This window comes from Anser cygnoides, chromosome 6 (assembly GCF_040182565.1).
Source record: "Anser cygnoides isolate HZ-2024a breed goose chromosome 6, Taihu_goose_T2T_genome, whole genome shotgun sequence".
NCBI classification, from domain to species: Eukaryota; Metazoa; Chordata; class Aves; order Anseriformes; family Anatidae; genus Anser; species Anser cygnoides.
In genome coordinates this window covers 27,156,906-27,170,052 of record NC_089878.1, presented here as the reverse complement: position 1 = coordinate 27,170,052, position 13,147 = coordinate 27,156,906, and the positions used below count along the sequence as shown (strand labels likewise).

The 13,147-nt window shown below is 49.8% G+C and overlaps 1 protein-coding gene across 9 annotated transcripts in view; it reads right to left on the bottom strand.

Annotated features, from left to right (window-relative positions):
* The window catches only part of SEMA5B (semaphorin 5B), a 270,246-nt gene extending 257,691 nt beyond the window's left edge, over positions 1-12,555 (bottom strand). For 5 of the 9 annotated variants that reach the window (XM_066999195.1, XM_066999197.1, XM_048072220.2 and 2 more), the window contains exon 1: positions 12,229-12,554. The gene's annotated coding sequence lies outside the window, so the exon portion shown is untranslated. Of the gene's footprint in view, positions 1-12,228 lie in introns of all 9 variants that reach the window. The other 4 variants (XM_066999196.1, XM_048072218.2, XM_048072224.2 and 1 more) reach the window with 3 other exon arrangements.
* Between the last annotated feature and the right edge of the window lie 592 nt (positions 12,556-13,147).

The window sequence follows — 13,147 nt, the reverse complement described above, 5'->3', positions numbered from 1 at the left end:
TTAACCTTTACCATAAGTATTCATAAAAGATCCATCAACACAGCATTTGGCCTTGCTTTATAGGAAAGAATAATTTCCCAAAAAGGGGAGGAACTACTTCAAGGCTCTTCTGCTTTAACGCAAATAATTCATCATACTTCTGCTGTCAAGCACGAATAAGTGACTGTAACTGCAGGACTCGCATACACTGCCTCCCTCGATGAGCTAAGACAAGTGACTCAAGTTCTCTTTCCCTCAGCTTCTTCCCTGGTAAAAAGGAAACTTGTCTGTTTAGGAATCACATAAAGGGCGATGCAATGGGCTTGATATATTCCAGCTGGAGGAGATACAAAGTAACATGACAACTTTTTTTAATTTCTTCTTCCTGTCCTCTACATGTGCTACCAAACATAGTGGAGTAAAACAGTTCTAGTTGCTTCTTATCTTTCTTCTTCCTGTTGCCTTTCATTTTCTGCACGAGCTTCCTCCCTTTTCAATACCCTTGAAAACCAAGAATTATTTACTGGCGTGTCGCCACACTCCAATGTATTATTACCACCTGGTTTCATACCAACCAGAAAGTGGCCTTTTGTGGCACAGATTGCTCCTGTGTTTGCACGTATGTAGAAGACTTCAGTTATCCCAGGTATAGACCTTAGCCTACAAGTAAAGTTTTCTGGGAGTCTTGCTGAAATGCCATGTAGCTTGCCTTGTAGGTGGAAGTTCAGAGATTGATATATTTGAAGTGTATCTGCTAGCATTCTCCAATTCCTCCCAAGATTTAGCTACCGCTGATGGCAGCTGAATGGTGGAGGTGGAGCTGATCCTGTGTAAGGTCAGGGAATGGCGCAGATGATGCGTCAAGATCTGTTTATGGAAGTCTGGCCATTGATACTTTAAACTAGCGTCTGACTGTTTATCGGATGCAATTCAGTATTTTATTACAATGTTTAAGTCTCAGCCCTTAGAAAATACAAAACAGAAATTTGGAGGGTATGGGAGAAAGGAAACACAGCCTTTGAAACCCTCTGTGAAACAGAGGGACCAGCAAAATACAAAGTATTTTGGAAATTAATAGCAGCCCACTTTTATCAAATAAATGCTGTTGTAGCTGAAACAACACAGATTGCAGACACATTTGTAGCTTTCTGTCTTACATAGAAGCCAAAGTTTTCAGGGAAAGATCTTCCTACATCAATCTGCTTTGAAGTGCTTCTTACAATCATGATAATCTGTTCCAGAAACTGGTCATAATAGAAAACACCATTTCAAAGCAGTCTACAAAGTACATTTCCAAAAATGCTTTCAGTTACACCTCAATTGCAAATATGCCACTGAGCCACTTACTTTTTCACTGGGGAGGGTTGGCTGTGATAAGCACACATTTTTCCTGATCCCCTGCCTTTTAATCACGTCTATCAAATCATTGTGACTGACAGACATGTTAGCTCTGCTATTCAAAACAAATAAGAGATGTTGAAATTATACTGCTGCATTTTAAAGAGGTACTGTCAGGTTGAAAACCTGGGGCCAACTCATGCAGTCCTGACTTCGGCAGTATGCCAATCTCAAAACCAAACAGTCCTTCGATAAGAACTACAAGGTGCGTACTGATTTTTTTCTTAAGAGAGAAATCCAGTGTTAACTTACATACATGGAATTTTTGCTACTGATATCCCTTGGTGCAGGATCAGGCCATTATCTCTTCTGCAAATACCTCAGGCCATTCGAACTGCAGACATCAGATTATTCCCAGTTCTTCAGGCTATGTACTTAAACCCCGGATTTGACCAGGTAGCAGTCTGCCATGTAAATAATCCCACTGGCTCAGGGCCTTGTGCTAACTTCACTGAAGCACTTCAGCAGTTCATTTGGTCTATATGTGGAGAGAAGTCTTACTCGACCCAGGGAAAATCTTCAGGTTTTTTTTTTCCCCTTTTTCAGTTGAATCAGCTTGGAAAAAAAAAAAGTCTTATTATTTTACTTGTGTTTCTAATCGATTACTTCTGCATCTCATGCCCAAACGTCTGGGAAGGTTACAATTCAACAGAAATAGAGATCTTGTTGTTTGGGGTTTTGTTTTAATTAAAACTGGAAATGCTTTTCTTGGCACTGGGTTTTGCAATAGCATAATCTTGCACACCTTATTTCGGAATGTGCCTCTGGTCCAACACCATCCCTGTGCAACAAGGACAAAGAGGTACAAATTTGTCCCCGAGTACCTGGACTCACACTATTTATTAGTCATCAGTCAAGCACAACTGCAGCTCCTCACTGAGGTTGCACTAGCGTAGCTGTGGGCAGAATTAAACTCTTGCACTTTTCACAGATGTCCAAGTCCTTTGAGATCTTTGCAAATGGATAGCCTAGTATGCTGCCAGAAAACAAAGAGTTTTCATTAAATGATAACATCTTTCCAAACTAAAAACAGAAATCGGGTTACTTACGGGAAGGTTCTCGCCCTCTCAGATCACAAGTATCTCAATTAGGGTTAGTACAGCCCAGCCGTACACTGGTATAACTTTTGGGATAGTTAATGGTGCTTGCCTTGTGTTAGCAATCAAGAACCCAGGCCAGTAAATTCTCATCACAGGTCAGTTCACTGAAATGAGTAACACTTCAGATGTTACTCATTTGTGCACTCCTTTGTGCACACTTTGTGCATTTGCACAAATTGCAAAAGTAGGTTTGGTTCTGCAGGATCAGACCTTACACTTGCAAGAACAGAACGACTGCCTCGCCAGAAATTCAAACTGAACTGAAAGAAAGAGTTTGGTTGTGCCCAAGCAAAGTGCAGACAGATGTTTTGAAATTTTCCCACAGAGAGCTCCTCTGATACAACGCTGCTCTGATTTACAAGCACTACTGCTGCTGCAGTCCTTGCCCACCTCCCAGCCATCCTCCTCTGCCAGCAAAAACATGCTGTTGTCTTTCAACACTACAGCTACTCCAGCTCTTCCCCAGGCATAAATTAAACCAGGCTGCTCATGCCAGGAGCTTCGTATGCCACTATGCTTCTTTTTTTGCCTTCCAACTTTATCTGCCATATAGTCCTTATTTCCTACTATCTGCTCAGTCCTGCTCTGTAATCTGTGCTGTTCCAGTTCTCCCCAGTCTCTGCAGCTGTCAGCATCATCACTCTGTCTTCTTTGGCCACTAACATCCTCAGGAAGTGTTCAGAGAAGAGCCATCAGGCTGACATAAGGACTGAAAAACCACAGAAGAATCCAGTGTAATACTGCAGTATCACAGAGAAATTAAGAGCTGACTTGATTGCAGTTCACAAGTACTTCCACCGCAAGCAAATGGGATGGTCTGCTCTCCAGATGAGAGCATAACAAGTCCAAGAAGCTAGCAACTGAGAAAGCAAGAGGCAATATAACCATAAGGGCTGCTGAATTTTTAACATTTAACCAAGAATTGCAGGATGTTCTCTTCCTTCAGAAATATTTAAATCAAAATTGAGTGCTTGTTTAGAACAAACGACCAGCTTGAACGTGAATCAGCTCAGGGAAGTCCTGTGGCCTCAGGGAAGACAGAGAAAATGACTGAAAGCACTTTCTGGAGTCCTCATCCATCACTGTGGGAGGAGGGATTCGGATGGGGAGGAATCCCTGGAAACAAAAGTAAAATGCAAACTAAAGGGTGAAATGCTAAAATCTCTGGTTCACACGTGTTCACTCACAAGTCAGTAAGTGATTCATCCGAGTAAAGACTAAGTGACCATCAGAGACTGCTTGCCTAAATCCTGCCATCTGCAAATCTGCCAATGGGTTTTCAATGAAAAATTAAATTTAGATTTGTCAGCCTCGACACGCTTTGTCTTTATGAATCTAAGAATGAAATATAACATTGGGAGTAATCTTATGCAGTCGTCTTCTTAACTAATTCAGCATCCTGGATGCCTCAGCTTATGAATATTACAGAGAGGTTCCTGGCAAAGAAGGATGGCACAGTAACTTCAGCCTCCTCAAAATTAACTCATACCAGTTATTCTCAGTAGCATCATCATTATCTGTGAAACTGTGCTCAAATGAAGAATCAATAAATAAATAGGAAGAAGAAATTTTGGGGAAAAAATGAAGTGCTATTAGCATTCCAGGAGTATAATAAACTCATAATTTTCTGAAGCGAAGCAGTGAAGCCTGGATTTGCAAAGCAACCACAGACAGGAAGGTGTGCAAAGCTCATTCCAAATATAAGTTGGTTTAATATTTCAAAGACCCATTAGAGGGAACACACAGCATTAGCAACATCATGTTTTGTATTCCTGATGTACAGTCCTGTACAAATACCGAAGATATGTAGTAAATTACTCTCTTGGGAACAACTTCTGTTGGTTAAGGGGGAAAAATGTTAAATTTTAAAGACGTTAATCACTTGCTTTTGTTTTAATTCAATCCATATAGATGCGTGTGCACGTGCATATATGAAAGTACATAATGCAGGAATGATCCCTGTTTCATCTGCAAAACGTTGGGGCCAGTTGTGCACCTGCAATCATTTTCTCCAACTGCAGTCACCCCAACAAATTGAACTTCTCGGGTGAGTAAAGCATTCGCAGGACCAGGTAACCTCCTGGCAATGTTTAGCAAGTGCGTAGTCTTGGAAGGCACAAGTCTAGAGCTCTGGTCCAGGAAAGCAGCGAGACGAAGCATTTAATTCACGGGATGTAACCACATATTTGGAGTTAAGGATGTGAGTAAGCGTTTCCAGGGGTTGTAACCTTACCTCTGCCACTAACTCACTGTGTGACCTCGAGCAAGTCATGTAACACCTGACTCTCCACAGATGTCAAAGTCTAATTCCTACTGATTTCGGTCCCTGGCAATCCCTCCTACCTGGCGCCCATCTGCCTCCTTACGCTTCGTGATACCTTTAACAGACGAGCACAAAATGCTCCAGGCCGCAGTCCTTCCGTGCCTCAGTTTCTCTCCCCGATGATTTTTACTTCTGACTGCCTAGCACTGTCGTCAAAACAGAACTAAGGGGGAGTTGTATTCTTGTATCACTTAATTATCGTCACAAATCAGGAACTGTGCAATTCCTCATCACTTGCATTACATGCTACTTGACAGCACCTTCCATCAGTAACGAACAGCAGCTCAGAGCCGAAGTCACAGTGCATGGTCCTAAGTTGCTCATGTTGAATAAAGCATGTATCTCTCAGCTGTTTCATCCTACCACAAGCCACTAATGGTCTTTTATTTTAAATAGGTGGTTTCTGGCTGCACTTACCAACAAAAGCTGAGCTCTCTTAGACTGGAGGAGCACCTTGGATGCAGGCAGGAACCGAGCCTCAGCTTTGTATTTTTAATGAAAATGCCCTTCAGATGTGGAGCGGACCCCAAAAAGGTCGGAGAGTGAAATATTAAGTGATTTATAAATGCAGACTGATTGCCCCGTCCAAATCATGTGTTTGAAAATCTCCTTCTGGCAGACAGTCGCCTTCAATCAGGAAGAGAGAGCAGAGAAAGGAACGTGAGGCAGAGCGGGGGGATCTGTAATCACTCTAACAAACTTTTGAGACCTTGCCAAGTTTTCCTTCCCTGCATTACACAGACAGGCTCCAAAATGCGCCTCTCGCTCAGCGTTCTTGAATTTACTATATTAGCCTGTCAAACTGAATTATCCAGAGTGAACTTCCTACCCTTTCCTTTCTCGTCTTCTTTTTTCCCGCTAATCTTTGATCTATTGTAAATCAGCATTGTAGGAGATAAATAAGCAACCTTTAGCTGAAACTGCAGGCTAAACAACTTCCACGTGGCCAGGAAACACAGCAGAGAGATTCAACCTGTACAGCAGGCCGGCCGCAGGCAGCATCCTCCTCCCTCCGAGGGCTGGCCCCAGACCCTTCCCACATTTGGTCCCTAACCCAACACCTGAGTTGTGCAGACGGTCCCAGAGCCCGCTCAAAGCCCTTTCGGAGTCACCAGGAACCTCCCCAGCCAGGTGAGCTGCTTGGCCCCGCTTCTGTTGCAAGAACGAGGATGTGGCCAAGGCCTCGTCCGGGGTCTGCTCCCTGCCCCTCGAGAGCATCCTCCCCTTCTCACAGAGCATCCTTCCCTTCTCAGGTAACCACTCGTACCTGTCACAGCCGTACTGGAAACGCCAGCTCCATCCCTACTTTTGCACCACATCCGAAACTTTGATTGTCATCCTTTCAGCTGCAGTTAAAGGTATTTTTTTCATTTTTACTCTACATCAGTAACCTGTATGGGGCTCGCACTTGAAATGAAAAATACTACTTTTAAAATGACAAACACTGAACACAGGACATTTGTTACCACTAAAAAAAGCCCTCTCTGTCTATGGAGGAGCATAATTCATTCACTGATACATGCACCCACATTCTCTCCCGGGAGTTTCACAAATTCGCATGCACTCCCAGCACTAAATTTTGCATTTCAATCTCGGCATTAGCTATAAAAGATGTGTAAAATCTTATGTAGTCAGACAGAAGCAGCTCCCTATTGGCTACATAATAAGCATCTTAGGTGGCTCCAGGGTATAAAATTATTCCAAAAGGGGTGTGGAAAAAATTACACCGCATAAATTGATTCCAGATCCACCTGTTCCAGGTGCCAGCAAATTTATTTTGCTAAAGCCATCTGCTTGCCTGAAAAGCTAACAGTTTTTGAAGACTATGGCACGAGCAATCTGCAAAATACACAAACTTCAGAAGCCACAAACCCTTAAACTGCAAATGGCTCGCAGACTGCCTAAGCAGGACTCAGGCTGGCTGTTGCGCAGGGGCGCGGACAGCATCTCAGCTCGCCATCTGATCCTCTCCTCCGTAGCACAGAGGGCTCGAGGCTGCCGGGGGACCCATTTTGCAGCACCAGGTCCCCACACGCTGCTCCCAATTGCTGAGGCTGCCTCGCGGATACGAAGCCGTGATTGAGCCTTTGAGTTCAGCGCAGCACTCGGCCGAGATCAAACCGCTCACTGCGCTTCTTCTCCGCAGGTTGCTGTGTCCCAGATGGTCACACGGTGCTGCACAATGGATAAAGTCAAACCTTTGAAACCGGCGCGGTGCAATTTATATGGCTTTTAGCAACAGCCTAATGGAGAGCACGCTACATATGGGGACTACCAAGCCCCGACGCATTTTGCCTGCTGCACAAAGCAGGAGACCCACAGGGCCCTGTGTTTATCGGGGCCTGGGGGTGCAGGATGCTGTTTCCCAGAGAAACGTTAATGAGAACCAAGAACATGCAGCACCTTGCAAGGCCAGGCGTATGGGAAGAAAATATCCCCTGCTCTCTCCACAAATGACCCGTTTACTGAAAAGCAACGAAATTACACAGATGACTTAGAAACTCCCGATGTGTTCACAACTGATTTGAGGATTAAGACTAGCAATCAGCATGTTTACTTACGATCTCATTTAAAGCTTACTAAAAAGTAAATAAAGACATACTGGTCCTTAACCAACACAGTGCTTTGGGGTATGCCTAATTATAAGCACATGAATAGCCCCGTCACCAATTTGGAGTCATACGCTGTAACTTGGTAACGTCCTTCACATGCAAATCACCTGCCAGACTTACTGCAGCCTGGCACAAAACAGAACCGTTTGCTTTGTAGATCCACATTAGGTAACAGCAGTACCCGAAGTACCGCCGCTCATCGTCGGAAAATCACTTTGAGCTCTTTTGCACGGGCCTTAAAAGCGAGAGCTTTGTGCGGGTGCTGCAGCAGAGGTAACTCTGGGAGTCGTAGTGCTGTAGTCAAGGAGACCTTGCATACTGAGAGCCACCCTCGTGCCTTCCCAGCTCTGCTGCTCGCACGCTTTGAGCCCGGGCTAAGGAACAACGGCTGTCAGGCAGTGTTTTTTGGACACCGATGAGAACAGAGGTGAAATAAATACCGAGGCTAACCGTGCTGGCAGAATAACCTCCAGCAAGCAAGGCACTGTCCACAGAAGCTGCAGGCTCAAATACCTGTCAAAGCCTGGTATCTCGTATGCAGACAGCTACCACAGAAACTAACGAAAATTGCAACCGTGGGCAGAAATGGGATGAGTTCTGGTTCTGGGAGTGCTGGAAGTCAGCAGCCCACAGCGTAAAAGGAAGAGGAACAATGACCTACAGTAAGACTAAGAGACACATGCTCTTCAGTGAGATTTTCCTCCTTAAAAAGAAAAAAAAAAAAAAGCAACTGAGCAGTAACAAAGAACTGTTATTTGATTCTCAAAGTCAACAGCCCTCCTATTCGAACACAGCCCCCTTCAAGGCACAGCAGGGACAGCACCCTCGTACCCCACGGCTTGTGTCCATGGAGTTCAACACCAACACAAAGAACAAGGATGCAACCTAAAAGGGCACTAAATAACCGGGATGCAACCTACAGGAGCGGCAGTTCACCCTCGCGGCATTCAGTCTATAAGAGGTAAGTCCGTCACCCAGGCCTTACTTTGCAATCTCAGCAGGCCGTGATACCAACTCCACCCCTGGAGAACGGCCCCAAATCGCCTCCACCACTACCTGCATTCGATTCCCTCGCCCTTCCTCGGTCCTACACCAGGAGTCAGGGATGCTCTGAGCCGAGGCAAACCCAGCTGCCGCCTTCGCACCGGGCAGCACCTGCACCATGGGGCTGGGCGCTGCTCCGACAGCGGGATGTGGCTGCGGTGCCGGCCGGCTCCCCATCCCTTACCGCCCCCCATCCCTTACTGTCCCCCATCCCTTACCGCCCCCCATCCCTTACCGCCCCCCATCCCTTACTGTCCCCCATCCCTTACTGTCCCCCATCCCTTACCGCCCCCCATCCCTTACCGCCCCCCATCCCTTACCGCCCCCCATCCCTTACCGCCCCCCATCCCAGGGCCGAGCTGCTCTCGAGACCCAGCATGGCTGGAGCCCAGCACGGCTTCCCCACGAGAGACCCTCTGTAACACGGCTCAGTAAAAAATTAACTAGTGGGTGGTGATCCAATGGTTCCAGGCGTGCAGATAAATAAAAGGTGAAAAGGCTTTTGAACGCATTCTAAGAGCAGTATTTTGTATGCTGGATCGATATATTTCTCTCGGCTGGAAGCAAATGAGTTCTCAAACAAAGTTAAATTTAGAAGAGAAAACGTTCACTTTTCTTACTAAGGAAAGCAGCGATGACAATTCCTCGAAGGGCATTTATAGGGCCGGCACTCCAAGCCTAGGGCCTCACCACGCCATCCCTAAAATCAGCGGTGTAAGGGCAGGTTAGGGTTACTGCTGCCAGCCTCCTGAACGCGAACCCAAGTGGCTCTGAAATCATGCGATGTTATCCTACGTTGCCGAGCCTTCCCTGGCCAGGCCAGCACATGGAAGCGATGCAGCCCTGAAGTAAAAGAGCGCCAGCTTTGATCCTGCCTCGTTTACGCACTCAATTAACTTCGCTGATGTCTGTGTAAGGAACCACCTGAGTAAGGGCTTCCGGATAACAGCCCGAGCTCCCGGGTCCCAGCAGAAACAGCACACATCAGTCCTCGAGGCAGGGAGGCAGATGCACAGTGGATTTCTTTGTGGTATTGTTTGATACTGCCCCCTTTTGCCAAACAGCAAGGCAACAGCCTAGGCTTCACACACAAACTTTTCTCGCAGTGTGGTTGTTTCCAGCAAAACATACTCCTGCAGATGGTCCTATTTAACCCTAGCGAGACTGCTCACGCGATTACTAAGCCTGGCTGGAGTAGAAACGTGTTGCTCGAGCCACATGTAGCACCACACAGCCACTGCTCTCCAAGGACGCGTTCCCCACTAAGGGCTGAGCGTGTCCCAGCCTAAGTCCAGCAGACTTTTCCGACTGACTCCAGGGTAAGTTACAGAGAAGCACAGACCGTGAAGCCCAGGTGCACGTTCCCCTAAGCCAGCTTTCTGTTTGGAGAATAAACAGCAATCGTACCAGACTACCAAAGCCATTTTGCTTGGGCACTTGCTTCGTCTTCCTGCAAACAACCAGAGCCCCATGGCACCACCTGTATCGGGTCCCCCTCGGGCTGTGCGGGCTCCTCGCGGACCCGTCCCCACGCCACCTCCTCCAGCCTGTGGGATCCGACGGGGCCACCTCCTTACGAGTCCTTCCCCACACAGCCCCTCACCCCCCGCATCTCCCTGCCGAAGCCCTTTGTCTCCCGGGGCTGTTCTTTTTCACCGGCCGGAGTTTGCTCCTTTTCTCCTCGCCGGCTTCCCCAGCTCGGTGCGGGGAGGGCGGGAGGTCAGGGAGGGCAGCCACTGCCAACTCCAGCGGTCCCACGGGCTGGGGGCCGAACAAAGCCAATATCTATGTGCTGGGCGGCGGGATCTCGCGCCCCCCTGACTCCAGGATTAACATGTCGCTGGCGGGGTGGACAAAAACTTAATCTCTTTGAGGAAAGAAGGCAAGATACAGGGAGAGGGGAGAAAAAAAAAAGAGAAATTGCCTCCACGGCATTGAAAATGCAAAGATCCCCTAGTGCAGCCTGCCTCGTGCACAGCCAACTTAGCGCTCAGCCCAAGCTGAACAGAAAAAGTTTGAGCCCAAAAGGGAGAGAAAAACGAAGGAAAAAGATACGGATGGTTCAAGTAGCTGTTTAAAAAGAAAACCTCTGTTAAAAAATCCTGAGTTATCTGGTTAAACACCAGCAGGTTTTTTCTTTTTCCCATTGCTGCCTTCTCTGCAGTTTATGACCAGTTTTCTCCCTTGGGTGCTTACAACTCACACACATATAATCGAGAGCACTTTTCTGTGTGAGTAGCTTGTTCCAGCTACTCGCACTCCTCCTCCTTGCCTTCGCTCACCCCGGACCTCCACTGATCTCAAGCAGCAGTGAGAATCAAAGCCCATTATAACTTTTAGCCTAGTTGGGTTCTATTTTATTCGCAGTGCCGGCAGCTTGGGGTCTCAGCCTACCACTGAACCCATCCGGAGGCAAAGAGAGCTAACCTCTTGCCGCTCAGACTATAATTTAGGAGAAGTATTTTCTGTAATGAGAGGGAACATTTGCACAACAAAAAAATGAAACTTTACTATGATCCCAAACCGATATACCCAGACATAAATAGTTCAAGAAGAAGGAAAAAAAGGAAGAAAAAAAAACAGGACCTGGCATCTACCATGTTTGGAGACCTTTTTTTAGGACAGGAAATTGTCTAAAAGAGTCTAACCTGAGCCAGCTGAGGACAGCGAGCCTTCAGGACACAGATACTCCCCTGCACTCCACCTAACGCCCGTGAACAGCCAGGTTCAGCACCGACTTGGCAAGCAAACCTTTTGTTTGTTTCCTCCGAGGCGTAACAGCAAGCACGCTCCTGGGCAGCACCGCGGAGCAGATGGCAGTGTTGGAAAATACACATCTCCAACTTTTGGTGTGGGTGTCGGAGCTGGATCCGCTAGGGTTGTTCCTGGGAATCCCCCTTATCCCCCCCTGCCCCACAAGTTTCTAACAATACGCGGAGCGAAGGAGCTGCACAAGGCTCTCTGCTTCCCTCTCCCTCTCCCCTTCGCTTTTGATCTCCATCAGGACGTGAGCTGAAATTTAATGGGCCACCCCTACCACAAAGACAAATTACCATCTGAAAAAAAAATAATAATAATTTAATATCTCTCCATCCAAGCCATCCGGCTTCCCACCACCGCACCCCTTCCTTCCCTCACAGCCCCGCTCAGCGGGTTTCGGGAGAGCCGGGAAGGTGCTGGAGAAGAGGACAGAAGGAGGAACGAAGCCACCTCCGGGGCCACCTCCTATCTCCGGGACTGCGAGACCAGCCCAGCGTGGGGCCACGAGCGCACCCTTACACCCTGCAGGGACTCCCTGGGCCCCGTAGGGTGTCTCAATGCCCTGCAGGGTGTACATACACCCGTGGGGTGTCCCCACGCCCTGCAGAGCGTCCCTAAACCCCGTAGGGTGTCCCCATGCTCTGCAGTGTCCCCACACCCTGTAGGGTGTCCCCGTGCCCCACAGGGTGTCCCCACAGGGTGTCCCGACGCCCCGCAGAGTGTCCCCATGTCCCGCAGAGTGTCCCTACACCCCATTGGGTGTCCCCACGCTCCGCAGAGTGTCCCCATGCTCCGTAGGGTGTCCCTACACCCCACAGAGCATCCCCAAGCCCCGTAAGGCGTCCCCACACCTCGTAGGGTGTCCCCGCACCCCGTAAGGTGCCCCCAAGCTCCGTAAGGTGCCCGCAAGGTGCCCCCACAGCCCGCGGGGTGTCCCCCGGCCCCGCTCCCCCCTCCGCAGCACGAAGTTTGCTCTCCCACCTCCCTCCCCCGGCCCCGGCGCGGCGCTTACGGGCTGTCGGCCGGGCTCCGGGTGCGGGGCTCAGCGGCACATCGCGCTCCGGCTGCCGCTGGAGGCCGGCGGGGAGCGGCGGCCGGCCCCACGGCTGGCCCCACGGCTGGCCCCACGGCTGGCCCCACGGCTCGCCCCACGGCTCGCCCCACGGCCCCCCACGGGCTCAGGGAGCGCCGGCCCGGGCCATGCGAGGCGAGGCGGCGGCAGCGAAGCGGGGAGCCGCGAAGTCGGGCCCCGGGTCCTGCCCCGCGCTCCGCCGGCTCTTCCCGGCGGCTGCGAGCAGCGCGGCTCCAACTCTTGCCATCGGAGAGCGGGGGGAGGAGGAGGAGGAGGAGGAGGAGGAGGAGGAGGAGGAGGTAGGGGAGGAGGAGGAGGCGGAGGACGAGGAGGAGGAGGAGGTAGGGGAGGAGGAGGGAGCTAGGGGCTGGCGGCCCCGGCTCTCCCCGCTGGCAGCAGAGGGGCTCCCGGCGGCGCGGGGCAGCGCGGGGGGCGCGGAGCGAGGGGAGAAGGAGAGGGGACAGGGGGCGAGGGCAGGGCAGGCGCGGGGAGGGGCGGGGTGCTGCAGCTGGAGAAGGCGGGGACGGTGGGAGGGGGCCCCAAATTTTTTCGGGGGGGGGGGGTCAAAGTTTGGGCACCGGGCCCCCGTGCGCTGGTGGCAGGGGAAAATCGCCGGCTGAGGCAATAAAATTGCCTCGGATCTTCATTTCGCTGCCGGATCCTCCGACAGGGCGGCCTGCGTGATGGCGCTGCATGGGGGTGCGTGCATAACGAGCCGGGGGTCACTTTATTTTATTTCATTTTTTTTTTCTTCCCCACGCGGATCCGGCCACCGGTGCTCTGTAAAACCAGCGGAACCCTGCCGGGGGTGCTCAGCGCCGCGGCCACCGGCTGGGGTGGCAGGGGGCTCCCCCAGGGC